The sequence below is a fragment of the Meleagris gallopavo genome, chromosome 6, assembly GCF_905368555.1.
Source record: "Meleagris gallopavo chromosome 6, MGAL_WU_HG_1.1, whole genome shotgun sequence".
Classification (NCBI taxonomy): domain Eukaryota; kingdom Metazoa; phylum Chordata; class Aves; order Galliformes; family Phasianidae; genus Meleagris; species Meleagris gallopavo.
In genome coordinates this window covers 34,016,065-34,031,331 of record NC_139409.1, presented here as the reverse complement: position 1 = coordinate 34,031,331, position 15,267 = coordinate 34,016,065, and the positions used below count along the sequence as shown (strand labels likewise).

General features: G+C 40.2%; 1 long non-coding RNA gene across 1 annotated transcript; it reads right to left on the bottom strand.

Annotated features, from left to right (window-relative positions):
- Positions 1–1,284: 1,284 nt before the first annotated feature.
- LOC104911505 (uncharacterized) lies at positions 1,285–12,750 on the bottom strand. The gene is made up of 4 exons (XR_014883933.1): positions 12,701–12,750; positions 11,945–12,021; positions 3,070–10,238; positions 1,285–2,240 (listed from the first exon to the last, which is right to left on the bottom strand). It is a non-coding gene; the product is annotated as an uncharacterized LOC104911505 (long non-coding RNA).
- Positions 12,751–15,267: the final 2,517 nt, after the last annotated feature.

Genomic DNA, 15,267 nt, shown 5'->3' with positions numbered 1-15,267 from the left:
TTGACCAAAAAAAAAAAGAAAAAGCAGTAGTTCCCAGAATGCCCTTCAGGACCTCAAATAGATGGAAAAAAAGCTCTGATATGTGCTTAGCACAGTGTCTGCTTTTCAGCATTCGTCATCAATTTAAAAACAAGAGAACTTTTTTCAAACTTTGAAACATATGGAAACAGCACCTGGAAAAAACGTAACATAAAAGCAAACCTCATGAAACATTTCAAAGCCTTTGGGTTCGCTCTTGCGCTATTCGTGCTATGCATGAACTCCAAGGATGCTGCCAGCTGTCGGAGATACCCGATATGCAGCATGCTGCTATCTGCATACTTAGTATACGTGGCCTGAAATAGGGGTGAAGGAAAGCAGAGGAGAAGTACAGTAATCCAAGGGATCAGGTTTTAAGCTTTCAGCTTAGGAGAACTTGTTTACAAACCAAAATTGCACCATTTTATTCCACAGAAATTAAGAGTGACATTACCATGTGTCACCCCTGGCACATCAATAAAAAAATGCTTACCTTGTAACAGCTTGATCTCTGTTAGGATTGCAGGACAAGCTGCAGCCCTTGGTCCTTCTATAAATGGTGCACATGGGGAGCTGTGCAATATGACTGTCCTGGAAAAGAAATTGTAACCCTATCTCACATTCCTCTCATGCTGGTGTAAGTCCATGTTGATCAAACCTTAACATGGGTATGATCTGCCAGGGCTGAGACTGCTTCTGCAGATAACAGAGAAAGATGGAACAATCACAGAGGACGTGTCACAAACACACAGTGAAAATCATTCTAACTGACTAAAGTCTTCATGGTAAATACATGAAGCAAGCCAATACTTGTAATAAAAGCAGAAAACTCTCAGCTCAGAAGCAGTCATGAATCTTGTTCTAATTCAGTACGTGCTCAAAAGTTATCAGGGAATTTAAGGGTATGTTTTTTATGGGTTAGTGACTGAAAATGATGATACAAATGAAGCCACTGAGCAAGAAAGTTCATTTCAGGATAATGTGCAAGAAGAGCTGGAAGAAGTCAGTGCTCTGTTGTCTTATCACAGTAGCATGGCATTCATCTCTACCTGATGCACTGTGGTTTTCTAGCACACAGCCTTACAGATGATAGGTAGAAATTTCATTTTTCAATAGTGGAGATGTTCACAGATTTAAACACAGCTGTGAAAATCTGTGTATTAAAGATATATTTTTCAAAAGCTGTAAAAAGAAAAGTCATTAATTAGAAATATAGAACAATTCGTACTTTCTCCAGAGCTCAAGGTTTGTCACTTAGGCTGTGTCTCTGCCACATTCTTCTCCACTCAAGGACATTTTTACTAAGAGGAACATGGAATGATAGAAAATACTTCTTTATTGGTTTTTATTTTTATTTTTTTTTAAATCTGTTAACCACAACTAGATGAAAGATAGTAGTCAGTACTTTATTTCTGCTGATCTGAACAATATCAGATGAAGAGAGGCACAGAAAATGATGTGAACAGAATCCATCCTTGGCTGTGCAGCCCCCTCGCTGTGAATCCCACACGTGCACACTGCAGCTCACAGCAGCAGCATAGCTGTAAAAATCCCTCTCCTCCACCATTTATATTGTGGTGGTTCAATCTCTAAATGCATTTGTAAAAGAAACATTCCCATCAGTGGCAGTGTCTGATTGTCACAGAGAGGAATTTGATTCAAAGACAGTGTCTGCTCCACAAATGCACACTCCCCAGGCAGCCCCCAGGCTGAGCTGCAAAGCGTGGCTGTGCCCAGACGCACAGCACTTGTTTGCAGACTCCTCTATTGCCCTTGCAGACCTAAAACATCACCTTTTTTCCCCCCCCAACTTTTCCAATACAAGTGCCAAAAACCCATGAGGACGGTGTTTCTGTAACACGATGCTGTGGGTAAGCACTGCCCACATGAGTGTACACAGGAGATGAGGTGATATTGGGATAGCAATGGAGGATGGGGGAAGGGAGAGCCAAATTTAATGTAGCCTCACTTGCATCCATGTCTGTGATGGTAAATGAGGTACATCTTCCAGATGCAGACAGTTTTGTCTTCCAGGGAAGATGTTGCTTTGATCCAACAGAGGAACAGGGATGAAAGCATGTGCATGCAGTACTCATGGTCAGGCACTTGCCCAGGAACGAACCAGAATGCAGCCTATGGCAGCTCCAAACCCACAGAAGAAGTGGTGTTTTCTTCTGACAGGTGACAGACAAGGGAGGACAGCACACTAATGGAAGCCAAGGCTGGAAAAAAAAAAAAGAAAAAATCAGACTAAAGCAAGATAAACACTGTAGTGGCCGAATTAATTACTCTTGGGAAATGATATGTTCCGTGCAATTGCATCTGGTTCAACTGTACTGAGCTCCTCCTCACAGTAACACAGCAGAGTAACAGGCACAGCACGACAGTTTGTGATGGAACAAAGACAAACACCCATCGCAGAAGCAATCCTGAAAACCAATTATTTAACCACATGGGTTTTATTAGCCTTTTAGGAAACAGTATTAGCTATACGTGACACTAAGTAAGTGAAGAATTCCTCTACAATTTGAAAGAAATTCTGCTGTAGAACTATTAAAAAAAAAAAAAAGACACATTGTTTTTCTCTGAAAAGTCCCTCTGCCATTATGCCAACCATGTTTTTATTTCTCCACCAGGGGAAAAAGAGAAGAGCTGTGAGTGTAACACAAGGAACAGACACGCATTCTCATAAACGTCACTTCAGATTCAATGTAACAGCTCGGTTTTACTGACAAAAAAAATTGAAGTCACAATAGCAACGAAGCTACAGAGTCATATTGATTTTAATATAACTGTTTTTAATATTTTCCAGCAGCTTGTACGTATTTAGAGTAAGGAGAAAAAACAAGTGCTATGCTTCACAGTTACCAAGCTTAAGTATAGCTGCAGGTATATCTATAGATATATATGTAGATATTTCAATTATTCTAGAACAGCAGAGGTGAGGGAAAAAAAAAAAAAAGGAATTCAGTAATATTGTTCAAATACCAGATTCTTTTCCAGAGCAATTTGAATCCTGTGAGGGCTCCCTGCATGTTCTCTAGTACTCACCTGAGCAGCAGCATCAGTCCCTTATTGAGGACTCAATGCAATGAGCTCCCCCCTGTTGCCAGGATCTTCCACAGAGTGCTGCAAAATCAAAGCAAAAAGCTCAGGAAAGAAATACTTAAGCAGCAAACCACTTCTCTGCATAATTAAAGTGCCTGAATCCTACATGTGTTAAAACTCAGTTTTCCACAAAATGATTTTCTTCCCACTAATGTTAAATTATGAACACTCCTGTGAATATATGACTGTACAATTAACAAATGCACAGTTAGAAGAGTGGTGTGAATAGGATGGTATTTTACAGGTTTTTGTTGGAAAGATTATTGTGGTGGAAAGAGACGATCAAAAATGAAATACTCACCCATGTCCTAGGCTTGCAGTAGAAAACTCCATAGGAAGGGATCTCCAGAAGGAGATCCTTCCCTGTGACAGTCAGCCCTTAAATGGGGTCTAGGAGAGCCAGGCTCCAACCCTTCCGGTCACACAGCTGAATCACCTTCAGCTGTGCTCCCATGGCTGACTCAGTGCTTGCCTCAGGTGGTCAATCAGAGGTTCAGGCCGTGACTCAGCAGTTCCCATACATATGACTCGGAACTTCCCTACACAAGGACATTTAGTTTCCAAAGGCCCTGCTCCATGTATCACTCAACCAGCACTCTGATTGCAGACGACTACTTGGAGGTGCCCCACAAAAGTCTGCTGTCTGTGAATGAGAGTGGTCACAAGCAACCCATCCACCTTATAATCCTGTGGCTTTGGTGCTTGTATTTCTTTCTGTAATCTCACTAGTTTTTCTGATAACCAGATGGTCTTTGTCTTATAAACAACTGGTTGCCACATGAGGAACTGCAAACAAAGCTAGGTATGGAAGGTTATTGCTAAATGTGGTAAAAGTCTTACTAGGATAGGAGCCAAATCAATCTGCATATGAGAAGCCACAGCTGGATTGCTGGGTTTTGAATAAATGAGAATTAGCCTAATTCATTGCAATTTTTTTCTTGCTCAGAAGCAACAGATTTAAGAGCCCTAGTCTGAACGTATAAAACAAAAACACAAAATAGCTGTACATCCTACAAATACTTCACTGCATAGTATCGGGACCTGCATGCACAGACAGGCTCCAGCCTCCTTCCCTTTGTTCTGGCTGCTGCCCTAGAGGTCACTTTGATATGGTGGAATTGTGTAACATGGCATCAGGCCGCTTTGAAGAGCAAAGTGTGACAAAGAGCCACAAACTGCTATCTTCCCCCAGGCCCTTGCTATCAGTCCTTGCCTGAGTTGCCTCGTGCAAGTGCGAGTGCCTGTTTGTATGCTTTGCTGATCCCATCCCTGCCTTCCTCATTTGGCATGCCAGCTTGAAGGCTTCATCCCTACATCCCTACATTCAGATGTGTCTGGAGATCACCAGACTCTGCTCCGCCTGGTCTCTGCCATCAGAACTGCTCCATGACTGTGGACACGCTGGGGCTGCAGCTTGTATCAACCCTTGCTGATTGTTTATGGAGACCAAACACTGGATGTCAGCACAGTGAGTTGGTGGTTGGTGTGCTTCAACAGTGACAACAGTGAGTCACTTCTACTGGTGCAGATTTTTATGAGCATGGAATGTGGGCTCTTGTTCATCACTTCACTGATGAAAATGCATAGCTAATGATGGTGTGTATGCTGAAAAATGGTGTTATGTAGCCGAGAATTTGCGCTATCAAAAAGTATTACTGGGCACTTTCTATCATTTGTAGTTTCCATGGAAATAAATAGTAGGCATTACTTTCAGAGCAACCTATGTATATTTGACCTGAGTCAGTTCCTCTTCATTCAGTGCAACACAAGCCAACAGATTGGACACCTATCATCTACCCTCTACCAATCTAGTTTAAACATTGGCTAAAAGATATTGAAGCTAAAGAATGACACATACAGTAGGAAGCCAGATCAAAAGCATCACCTGTGTGCTGCTAATCTATTAGATTTTAGATGTTAGACTGTATGTTGTCTACCCAAGTAGAAAGAAGGAGAAATATAAGAAGTTTATTCACTAAGTAGGGAGGAGGAGGCAGCCTTATGTTCTTACCCATGCCACTGGCAGTACCAGTACTGAAGCAAACTCCTTGTGCACACACAGCAAGGAACACTGTTTCTTTGCTTTATCTAAGTGGTCTAAATCCTTCATATGCAGAGTCAGCACTGGAGTACCATGTATTCCCCTGTCCAGAAAGGCAAGCACAGTCCCCACTGTGTAGAAGAACAGCAGTAAAGAAGTAACTGACATCTTAGAATTCACTAATTATACAGTCAGGAAATAAGTAGCCAAGTAACTAAGAAACAAACTGATGAGCTGACATAGAACTAATTTCTCCTAACAAATTCTTTAGGATCACAGAATAGAGGATTTTGTAATTCTGTTTCTAGCTCATGCAGGTGATTCCGTAGGCTTGAGTGGATGCTCCCCCTCTTACTCCTTTAGTGCATCCTACACAAGAAGGAGTAATACAAAGCATACAGTTACAGGTGGACATGCTAAAACGTGTCCAAGTTGCTGCAGGTAATACATAGACAGAGTGAAAAAGATTTTATTTATCATCCACTGGAATGGATGACTCTTTTCTCCTTCAGACACTACTGAGAGGTAATGTAAACTATAATTCTCCCATATAATGGGTTTTTGTTTTCTCACAGATTCCTTGCATATTGCAGATCCTTGGCAGTGCAAAACTAACCTGGTAACATTTCTCATTTTTGATGTTTCCATTGGATGGTTTTCTGAAATCCTATTAGACTGATACCTCTATCCTAACATTTCCCTCCTGCTTTTAAAATCTCCCTCTATGCTAACATTTCCCTCCTGCTTTTAAAATCTCCCTCTATGCTAACATTTCCCTCCTGCTTTTAAAATCTCCCTCAGCTTTGCTGCATCATGTCTCTCTCTTTTTTTTTTTTTTTTTAAAGGAAATTTGAAGTGAAAGTTTTCCCAGATTTTCCTTTCAGTTTAGACACCTCTAACCTTTCTTTCAAAGCTTTATTGTAGCGTTCAGTCCTTCATTAGCTAAAGTATACTGTGCTGATTGTTGTGTGTGTACAATGTCTCCTCTTTTCCCCAGGAAAAATATTGAAATTGTAAAGATATGAATTGTCACATGTTACTGGACATTAGTTTTCTAAGCTTCTTTCTCTGCTGAAAACAATAAATAGGAAGTCATGACCAAAGTAGACAGACTCAATAGAGGCTACTTTTATTTCTGGCCATTCACTGAAAAATCTATTAGCTTGACACTGCCGCATTAGTAAATGGCAAGTGAGCAGCAACGTCTATAATGTTGATTGCAAGCTTTTTCTACATTTACTTAAATAAAAAGATACAGTGAGGTAGGTAGGCCTGAAAACTCACTTTTGTTTTGTCAAGTAGCAGAAACTTTCAGAGTAGCCTGAGCATTCACTCTGTCTACTGATGGAGAACTCATAATCATTGTTATGGCAACCCACTGATGTGTGTCATGAGCAACGTGTATTGATTTTGCTTATAATTCTTCCAGAATAACAGATTTGTGAGTTGTTCCCTTGTCTTGCAGAGAAAGTTCATTCTAGTTCAAAGTAGATGAATTAGATTTGTTATGATTATTCGTCTATTTTGCTGTCAGGATGCCATGTAATTTCTGTTGAACAAGACAAACTAAACAAGTAGATTTATATTATTTTTCTGAAACTGCAGCAAATACGTATCTGATTTCTTCATCAGTTTCCATAGTAGAAGACAGTACTCAAGAGTATTTGGAGTATTTAGAGAAAATAAAAATGAGGAAAACAAGCAGTCAAGCCTCACATTTTCTTGTTCTGCTTTGTTTTCTATGTCACACGTAAAAGAAAATATTACTTTGTACTTCTCTGGTTCTTTTCGCTGTTAACTGTACATGGATGGGCAAAGGAAATTGATCCTTATGAAGCTGAATTTACAGCCACAAGACAGTGTTTGCTTTATCCTATTACTCCTATACAAGCCAGTTCTTCTTTTCCAAGGATGGAATACTTTTATAGCTTGTGTAATTGTTCTTTCAGAGCCCATAATAGTCTCAGAGTTGACCTCATATATTTGGGCAAACTTGGCCTCTAGACCTATCTTAGTGTGGTTCTACCACATTCAGTAACAATAAAATAGCACAACACTATAAACTCTGATATACTTACAGTTTTCACCAATTCAGAATGAAGATGTGCAACATTTATTCAAGATATACTTTAGATTTCATACTTCAAACAGTTTTGCAGTTGAAATGTATTTTTCAACGAAGTTTTCGTAATGTAATGTAAGAATTAAGAAAGATTAAAATACTTGCAATGGTCTTCTTGGTAGGGCAGGCATAATTATAGCAGCTTATTCTGCACCTGGTCCAGTTCCAGTGGAGAAAGACTATGTTCTGTTTATCTGAAGTGGCATTTGAGAAAGTTAAATTTCAGTTCTGCTAAACTGATGTATTGTATTACATCCTGTAAATGCTATTCTCCTTATTTAATGACTCACCAGCCAGCACTGGATTCCAGGCTGCATCCTGAAAACACCAACCACTCATTCCTTCAGAAGCACTAGGGTCAGTTTCAAACATATGGCACACGTTTCAAACACAAAATTATCTGATGAAGATCATGTGAGGGCTGTGAGGATTCTGTTAATTTACAAAACACAGACTGTAAACCAAGACTTAAAAACATCTCTGCACACTGAGTGCTTGCATTAATTCTGTGTTTAGAAGTGTTTGGCTAGCAATCATTGCAGATTTATTTCACTTCATCCGATCTAGGCAAAGACAATATTTTCTTTCTTCCTTGTCAAAAATTGTGGAAATATCCACTCAGGAGATGTGACTTATTTGATAGAAACCTTGTGAAGCAGATCTTTAAGCCCTGGGGATGCCTTATTTCTCCTGAAATTGACAGCCAACTCCTATTTTATTGCCTGGTTATCACGCTAGGTCAAATTCTAACCCTGAATAAAAGGTTTTGCACAGCTATAACTACTCTCTGAGCTACCTCATGCAAGTGATCAATCTTGAATCAATGTTATGGGAGTGCTTTACAGTGTGGAAGCATTTTTACTTGTTCAGTGCAGCAGATACAAATTTACCCGAGGTAGAAGTAGAAACGTCAGGGAATCCAGCAGTTTGTGTCAAACATCACATTTGCATGCAGGCAACCTTGCACGGAATTTGTTCCTCAGGTGGTTTACAAGATACAACCTTGACTGAATAAGCCACAACCTTCCAAAGTGCAGATTTAAACAGCACGGAGGCTCTGGAGTAAATATCCAGCATTAAATCTATACTCTCTCAGCCACCTTTGGAGTGGAGCAGAAATATTAACCGCATATCTCCCTCCCAGCACACCGTCCTTGGGATTCCTATCCCCAGCAAGCCCCCAGCTCTCTCCATACTGCGTCAGCAGCACGGGGCCCTGCGGCAGGAGGCACTCCGGGGCCGCAGCTGGCCCACATCTGGCCGAGATTTCCTCTGGCCATCCGAAGGGCCCCCTCTCCTGTCCGGAGCCCAAACTGCAACGCCCCTCTGCAGGACCCGTTTCATTTTCTAAGATTGTAGTGCAGGTCTTCTGCTGGAAGATGAGCCACACCGTGATCCATTCCACTTTGCGATGGATTATAGGACTCTTCTACATCTGCTACTGAAGACAATGGATGTAAAGCAAAAATATATATATATATATATTACACGGAAAACCAGGACAACTTAGGATAGTTAAGAGTGTTGAAAAGAGGCAAACTATGTTTTTCAGTGGAAACATAGGCAATTAAGTTATTTGGACTGGGAGGAACGTCGTTCACCACAGAGTTCCCTGAAGAGCTGTTCTTGTTGAGGAGGTGTTGGAGACTGACTTGTTCTCTGCATGAACTTTCAGACTTCAATTAGAGCACTTTAAGACCAGGACCGCTGCCATTGTCTGTCCCAGGAGGAGGTCATCCTGCCCAGGTCCATCAGCCACAGAAAGCTTTAAGGATGTAGCGTGTGCCCAACTCATGCCTAACGCCACATGCAGATATTCATCGAACTCAAACAAAAACTTAGATGTAAACTACTTCATTTTCAGAGGATACCCTTCCTTTTTAAGTGGCTATCCTGAGGAAACAAGGTTTCTGCAGCTACGCTGTATCTAAGATATAAGCCCCCTTACATAGATGGAAACAGCTGGCCAGAGATGGGCAGAGATTTCAAACTCAGTAGGCTTTTACAAGTTTTCTAATAATTGCTGCTAGATAGAAGAGCCTAACAGAAAGGGTACCTCCATTTCTTTAGCCAGGAAAGGAAATTCCATTAGGTCAACTAACAGATCAACTTATTTCATCTCTCCCTTGCAGCTCATAGTGTTGTACAGCCATGTTATTTGGATTGACTTTGGCGGCAGGTAACTACAACATTGTCTATCCATCTGTTGTGTCAATTACTATAATTTCTCCCTTGTGTGTTTTTATACCATGTGTTTTTATACCAAGTTTTGAGATTTTTTTGTCAATAAACATGGCAATAACTACCAAGGCATACAGATCTTCACCCCTGCGAGGAGGGAAAAATAAAACTAAAATTATATGAGCAAAAATGCTTATTAAATTAAGAAATGTCTCTTTTAAAGTTAGGTGTTCTATTGGTTGCTTGAGTGCTCTAAAAGAGCTGGTCGAAGCAAAAGTACCGGTCAGTGTTTATCAACTTTAGCACTGTTTTACTATTAGAACAGAAATAACCTAGAGAACATTCATTTTGTTGTGTTGTTGTATTTGTTTTTACATATTAGGGCATGTCATGTTCCCATGATTATTTTTCACGAAAAGCAAGGGTTTACTATCACCTTCCTGTCATATGTAATGCGCCAAAAAGGCCATGTAAAATACTTTTACAGGCTTTATAGTATTTAATACCATATCTGCAGATAAGAAGAGGCAGTTAAGTGTTTAATGGCACTGACATACAAATGGCTAATCCAAGTACTCACATAATTTCTACCGTATTTCATTGCTGTGTCCTACGTAATTTCAGACCAGAAGAGAACTTACTTGGAGGAGACATGTAAAACCAGGTATATCTCTTTCCATCTTGAAGCTTTTCTTTTTCTTATAACCCCCTAATTATGTGATTACAGTCAGAATTCTCAGGAGGATAAAAAAGTGGCTCCTGTGTTTTCTACAATGACATAAATGAAAAAAATTCTATTAAATAATTTTTATGTATAATCCACCTTCAAAGTAGAAGATGAAAAGTAAGTATTTAAAAATGAAGCTGAATTATAATTGCGCCTTTATGCTTATAAAAGAAATTTCTAAGATGTGGTAAGGTTAATTTTAAATATTAAAGATGGGAATTGGGAAAAATGTGTACTGTATTTAAAGAATAAGCGAAGTGTCCTTGCTGTCAAAGCTTAGGCAGTCCAGCCTCCCCTGCTAACACGAGCCGATAGAACTGAGGAGCTGGAATGAACATGCGATGCTGTGCATAACTGCAGGAATGAATGCCATCTGCTAGATGCTGGGGAGCTGGAGCAGGAGATGGATGTTCCTCCCCTTGTGAACTTGCTCCTGTGTTCATTGGGTACTGAGCTCTCATATGTATGTGCACATATGTCAAGAGTACACATACAAAAAGGCAGAGAAACCAGCCCACTGGTGAAAGATGAAATAGCCAGGTGGGGACTGCCAGGCAGCTTCAGGCTGATGGGGCCCAGAAGCTTTATGCAGAGCACTGCTAGCAGAAAAGAATTCACAGCAATGGCCAGCCTGTGTCTTCCAGAGGGACATTACATAGAGCTCATCTCAGCTAAGCACAGAAAATCACAGGATACAGTGGTCCTGCTGGCACCTGCAGAGCAGCACAGGGTAGCACCAGGGTACAAAACAGAGCTTTTGCTGGTTGAAGTCCCCCAGCAGCAAAAGGATGGGTTGGAGAGTGATCATACTCTTTGTATCTAAAATGTTTGAACTGTCCCTAAACTAACCAGGCTTCTGGTTAATGCTTCCAGTTCTTAGCAGAGCCCTGAAGTAGAAGCATTAAGAACGAGAAGCTCACTTGTGGTAAAACTCAGGGGCCGTTAATAGACCTTCTGAAGGAGGTTTGGGTCTTATTCTGATTTCAAAAATAGACTCAAACTGATTATTTTGAAATCAGTGTTCTGGTTCTGCTTTCTGGCAGTAACAGCATTCTAGGTCATTGACCCTGAGAGTGACTGGGCTCTAGGAAAATATGGTTGTCCTTAAGGAATAGATTAATAAATTGGAATTAAATGAGGCAGTGTGAATGCTACATAACACTGCTGGGGAGTAACAAGAAGAAGCTTTGTGGTATGCTGAGAGCTGGAAATACCAGAAGAAAAGAAGCACTTAAGGCAGTCACAGAAGACTGTCAGAAAATTGTCAGCTACTGAAACTGAGACAAAATGTGCACAGCTGTGAAAAAGGCAAGTATCGTACAAGAATACAAGAAGGAGATGTTTCTAGCAAAGATACCTGAATATTAATGTTTTTTTAAACACTGAATTTTCATCTCAAACACAGTGTACACTCTGTACTGTTCAGGAAAGATTAATTCAAATAGAAACATGGCTACACAGATAATAAAGAGAACAGAGCCTGTCCTTGAATGTTTAGTCTTCAAAAAGGAAGGTTGTAAGAGAAAATGACTACACAAAAATCAGGTGTTAAATGATGTTTTGGAGGAAGAGACATAACCTGAAAGATACATTTTTTAATAAGAATTGTAAAGTAGTATAAACGGATAGCAGATACATTTTTCAATGGGAGTAATGGTAATGTTAAAAACAACAACAACAACAAACCTAAATCATTTCAAGAGAAGACTAATACATTTCTAAATGAAAGGATACCATATGAGATTACCTGCATTAGAAAAAGAGTAGCATCATTTTTCCAGGAAGTCCTTGATGGGTCTGTGCTCGTGTCAATTCAGCCTCTGACTGAAGAAGAACAGCTCTGATCGGTGTAATTTTACTGTAAAAACTTCTGAAACAGATCTTTGGAAGTCCAGAGACCATCATTATCAGCTATTTTTTTACTGCTAATTTTAAGGGAAATCTCTTTGGTGTCAGGCTTGAGACACTGTGATGTATTTTCTTCTAAACTGGAGGACAGAACCACGAACGTTTCTATTTTCTTAACAATCCCCTTGCACTTTTGGTTCTTGTTTACTTACTTTCTGGATATGCCACTTTCAGTTAAAGGTTTACCAGTTGATGGGCAGGGTTCTCTGAGATCCTTTATTCTCTTTACAATTTTTCTGACTTCAAAAATGTTTGGATAAATTATTTAATTTCAGATATATCACTGTGAGCATGGCTTAGTGGAACCATATACTCTCCTCCAAATAAAACTATAGACTATAGCTAGATACACAGAATTTTAAAGTAAAAGATTCAAAGTTATTGCCTTTACTACCAGTGCTCTAACTCCTCCAGGGATAACTTCAAAATATTTGCAGTCCCAGTATCAGTAGCACAGAAAGGAAAGCCATAGCAGTTTTGTTTTTCAAAGCCTGTCATGTACTCTAAGCAGTGATAAATCCAGGTTCAGAATATCAAAAGACAAACACAGTGTTCTCCTTCATTAAACAAGAATTTGATTTTAAAACACGCTTACTGTAAGCATTGGCTGCCAACGATAAATACACTCTTTTCTTGATCAAAGAGTCTCTGTGAGGTACAAAATCACTGACAACAGTTGTCATCACAGCACTGGGTATGTGTATCTGAGCAGGTGCAGCCAAGTATAGAACCCAGCAGCAGGAGCAGACCAGCTTATAAAGAGAATTGTTGGCAAGAAAAATTAACCCATGTGAGCTCCATGCTGCTGCCACCTGGATACTTGTAGTACCCGTGCATATACACATATACATAAATGATGTATGCATATGCTGTACTGCAGTGTATAGCATAAACAGATTTGCAGATTTGTGAGAAGCAAAAGGAATAGATGGTGATGCTGAAAATGACTCATTGGATTTCAGACAAGCAGCTGGAATGCTGACTATGTGCAACAGCTGAAGAAAAGATTAGTCATCCTGCACCCCCAAGGCAGGGCCAAGGCTCAGCCTGAATAGGAAAACCAGAAAGATTTTAAGGTGAGACACAACTGCCGAGGTCTGGCTGTTACTCTACTATTTTCAATTGTCTTTGAAACAGGGCTAGAAATGGCCCATGTAAAGAATGACAACCACTCTGCTGATATAAGCTGGCTTGTCATCCTGAGTTGGTAGTTAACATAGCAGTTACTGCTCTGCTGATGACCTGTAGCTGTCTGTGATGCTGGTTTTTTCTTTTTTTTTTAATCCAACATGCACTGATAAAACAACAGCCAATGACACATGAGAAAAGAAAAAAAAAAGGAACATTTTCAATGCCAGAAAATAAAGCATTTTTTTAAGTTTTGTAATGCTAGGACTGAGGCTGCCTGTGATGCTTGATTTTCACTTGAGCATATTTATACAGTCTTTAATTAAATGATCACATAGCCTGCACAGTTCCTAATGCCTGGGACAAGTACGGCATTTGGGCCTGTTCTCTATAGAATCTTTGCTCATCTTTGCCGCAGAGAGAGAAAGCTGCACCATAAATCTATCTGAAGACTACAAGAAGAGAAAGGAGTCTCATGACATAGAATTACACACTGCTGCCCTGATCAACACTGCTTCCAAAGCTGCTCCCAGTCACTTTCTCACTGTTAGTTCGTGCATCAGTTATCAGCATATCATCTACAACGCACAGGGCTGGAGCCTTGGCTCATTAGGAATATCGTTTCTTCCTTTACAGTTGGCGTCTGGAGGGGTTCAATCTGCAACCCTGGGGTAACGTAGCCCCTAGGCTTCTGTGAAAGATGTATTCATAGTTAGTTAGGCAACAAACTTACACTCAAAAGCAAGCTGACAGACTGATGGACACCTGACAGTAAATTAGAAGGCCCTATCTCAAACCCTTAGAAGAAAAAAAAAAAAAAGCACCACCCATATTTCTCCTGACTACAGCGCAGCCCATGTGAAGAAATAGTGTTAATGTGCAGTTAAAGATGGCATCGTAATGCTCATACATAAAATGGCCAAAGAAAATTGCTCTACTATAACCTGAGCAACGGTTTGTGTCATTTTTCATGCTTAACTTAGCAATATTAATAATATTCTTTGAAAACATTTGCAAATGTGCATTATAAATACAGAAGGGACTGAAGAATTACAAAACTGTTATAATATCATGCTGAAGTAGAGAAAGAAAATTCAATTTGTTTCTTTGAGGATGTATCTGTTTGTATCAGAAACTGATGACAAAGGTCAGGGTTATCTAGTTATGCCAAGAATTTATAAATCACATTTCCTTGAGCAAAGCAGAGATGAAAGGTTGATTGCCAAAGCAGAAGGCAGAAGTAGGTTAGCTGGAATATAGTGAATGACTGTCTATTTGTTGTATGACTAACTGTAGCAATTACCGAGACAGGAGATTAATAACAATTACGTTTTCAGATGTGCTGCAGTTTGGCTATATTGTCTGATTTCATTTTATATGTTAGGTCAACAGCCTACAGATTTATGCTATTTTACTAGAGGACTGCTTGGAATTAATTCAGACAGACTATTGACATTTGCTAGAAAGTAACCAATTAAATACTATGTTCTGGGCTGCATTAAAAAAGGGGTGACCAGCAGGCAAAGGGAGGTGATTGTCCCCCTCTACTCAGCTATTGTGAAGCCCCATCTGCAGTACTGCGTCCAGGCCTGGGGCCCACAGTACAGGAAAGACATGGAGCTCTTGGAGTGGGCCCAGAGGAGGGCCACTAAGATGATCAGAGGGCTAGAGCACCTCTCCTATGAGGAGAAGTTGAGGGAAGGTCTTGTTTAGCTTGGAGAAGAGAAGGCTCTGGGGAGACCTCATTGTGGCTTTCCAATATTTGAAAGGAGCATATAAACAGGAGGGAGAAAGACTGTTTACAAGAGTGGATAGTGATAGGACAAGGGGGAATGGGTTAAAACTAAGACAGGAGAAGTTTAGGTTAGATATTACAAGGAAGTTTTTTACACAGAGGGTGGCGACGCACTGGAACAGATTGCCCAAGGAGGTTGTGGATGCCCCATCCCTGGAGGCATTCAAGACCAGGCTGGATGTGGCTCTGGGCAGCCTTGTCTGGTGGTTGGTGACCCTAAACATAGCAGGGGGATTGAA